This window comes from Molossus molossus, unplaced genomic scaffold (assembly GCF_014108415.1).
Source record: "Molossus molossus isolate mMolMol1 unplaced genomic scaffold, mMolMol1.p scaffold_m16_p_15, whole genome shotgun sequence".
Lineage (NCBI taxonomy): Eukaryota > Metazoa > Chordata > Mammalia > Chiroptera > Molossidae > Molossus > Molossus molossus.
This window is the reverse complement of record NW_023425350.1, coordinates 66,456,159-66,458,865: the sequence shown is the minus strand read 5'-3', so window position 1 is coordinate 66,458,865 and position 2,707 is coordinate 66,456,159. Positions and strand designations below refer to the sequence as shown.

General features: G+C 46.3%; 1 non-coding gene across 1 annotated transcript; it reads right to left on the bottom strand.

Annotated features, from left to right (window-relative positions):
• Nucleotides 1-884: 884 nt before the first annotated feature.
• LOC118631280 lies at nt 885-988 on the bottom strand. Its single transcript, XR_004959769.1, has one exon. It is a non-coding gene; the product is annotated as a U6 spliceosomal RNA (small nuclear RNA).
• Between the last annotated feature and the right edge of the window lie 1,719 nt (nt 989-2,707).

Sequence of the window (2,707 nt, the reverse complement as noted above, 5' to 3'; positions counted from 1 at the left end):
CAGACCAAAGAGTTGAGAGTTTGATTCTGGTCAAGGGCATGTACCTCGGTTTCAGTTCAGTCCCAGCCCTGGTCAGACTCATGTGGGAGGCAACCAATCGATGTGTCTCTCTCACGTCAATGTTTCCCTCTCTCTCTCTCTCTTCCTCTCACTCTATCTGAAGAAAATGGAAAAATATCCTCAGGTCAGGATTTAAAATAAATAAACAAACAGGTATTTTAAAATTCAAGTACAGAAGGTTACAGAAATGTGTGAACTCGGTATTTAAAAGCTTCTCACTCTTCCATGTCATTTCTGCATACACTTTTTTAACCAGAACATCGCAATCTTATCAAATATAATCTATAATTTATTAGATATAGAACAGAAAATTAAATTTTACAATATTGTGCTGCAAATTTAATTTTTTTCTCTAATATATCAAGGTCTGTGGATATACTTGCTTATATATGTGTAGAAGAAGAAAAGATATATCTTAGTTGTTCATGGCAGTTATTCTGGGGAATTTCCATTTCTGAGTTCTTCATTTTAGTGTCGTATGGATTTTTACAACCATCATGTATTACTTTTGCATTTGGAGGGGAGAAAACCAAAAGTTTGAAAAACTTAAGCCACAGCCTAATTTTATTTTATTTTAAAATATGGACCACTTCGCCCGGGTGGCGTGGCTCAGTGGTTGAGTGTCAGGCCACGCACCAAGAGGTTGCTGGTTCCATTCCCCATCAGGGCACATGCCCAGGTTGTGGGCCCGATCCCCAGTTGGGGGCATGCGGGAGGCGACCAATCGATGTTCTCTCTCATCAATGTTTCTATCTCTCTCTCCCTCTCCCTTCCACTTTCTCTAAAGTCAATAAAGAAAAAAAAAAACTTAAAACAAATAAAAATAAAATATAGAACGCTTCATGAATTTGCCTGTCATCCTTGCCCCGGGGGCTATGCTAATAATCTTCTCTGCATTGCTCCAACTTTACATGCTGCCAAAGTGAGCATGAAACAGCCTCTTTTAAAAGAGGCTCTGATCATTGTAATATTAAAAAATTGGAATCAGCTTAAACATCTGTCAATGGGAGACTTGTTCATAAATTGTGATTCTTTAAAAATGAGTGCGATGGAAACATGTGATGCATGCTGCGGCGGCCGGACAGCAGGGCCTAGCTACTGGCTGGTGACCTTGGGCAAGCTGGTAACCCCGTGCGCCTCAGTGCTCTCCTGTGAAATGGGAGCCCAGTAACCTCTCCCTCTTGGTCTTGCCCTGCGCCTGGGATGACTGTAGACAGGAAGGTCTGGGAGCTTTGCAGCCCACACGGGGCTGGGGATCACTTTCTGAAAACTTTCCTCCCCTCCCTCCCTCTCACTGAAGCTGAAGCGTTCTGGGCAGCAGCCTGCAGCTGTGGTCCCCGCAGGGCCATGTTCAAAGGAGGAAGGGGGCTCCGACACCACCCTTCACCTTTCATCCTTGCTCATCCCCACCCCCGCCGCAACAGCTTGTGTCTCTACTGTAGGAAGTGGGCAACTTGTTTTCAGAAAGTGATCCCCAGCCCTGTGTGGGCTGCAAAGTTGATCTGAATCCACCACCTAGTCAAAAAGAAAGAGGGAGAGAGCCCTGTTTTCAGAGGCCTTTCCAGGCGTGGAGGGTGAGAGATATTTCTTCTGTCACTTCTTGGGAAACCTCCTCAGATGCGTCACTTTTTGGTGACCATGAGTCACTGGTTCCTAGACTCTTCCTGGCTCTACACCTCGGTGCACTGACTCAAACAGAAGGAAACCGTAGTCCCCAGTACCACATCAGCTGGGGACGCTCAGAAATGTGCACGACGGTGAGCACGGAGTGCCAGGGGCTTCTGTATCCCCGCCCAGTGGCGCTGGCTGTCCGGACTCCATGTTTCCACAAATTCTGCCTTTTACATGCGAGTGCTCGTTTTCAAGTTTAGCTTAGGCTTCTGAATTTGAATGGAAGCTGTCTACATTTCTTTCATATATTTTTATTATTTATTTTTAAATATGTTTTTATCGATTTTAGAGAGGAAGGAAGAGGGGGAGAAAGAGGGAGAAAGAGAGAGAAACATCTGTTGGCTGCCTCCAGCACGCACCCCTAACGGGGATCAAACCTGAAGCCTGGGCATGTGCCCTGACTGGGAATCGAACCTGAGACTTTTCAGTGCATGAGACATGACACTCAACCAACTGAGCCACACCGGCCAAGGCTCTTTCCTATCTTTTCTTTTAAAAATATTTTTTCTTTATTGATTTTAGAGAGAGAGGAAATGAGAGGGAGAGAGATAGAAACATCGATGAGAGAGAACATCGACTGGCCACCTCCTGCGTGCCCCGCACTGGGCATCAGGCCCACAACCTGGGCCTGGGCCCTGACCGGGAATCCAACCAGGGACCTCTTGGTGCATGGGTGGATGCTCAACCACTGAGCCACACCGGCCGGGCTCTTTCCTGTCTTTTAATTGTGGACCATCTGCATTCTGTCCTCTTCATGAGTGAACAACTCACCCTGCCCCTTGTTCTGTAGTTAGTGTTCCTATTCCTTCAGCTTCTTGCTGCCAATTCAAATATAATTATTTGGAACACCTTCTCTGTGCCCAGCATGTCCTGTGCCAGGACTAGGGGTGGCCAGGACAGACACAACCTCCAGGGCTCATGTTTTGCTCATCTCATTTAACAAAGAGGCTTCCAGCCTTCAGTTCTCCCCTTACCA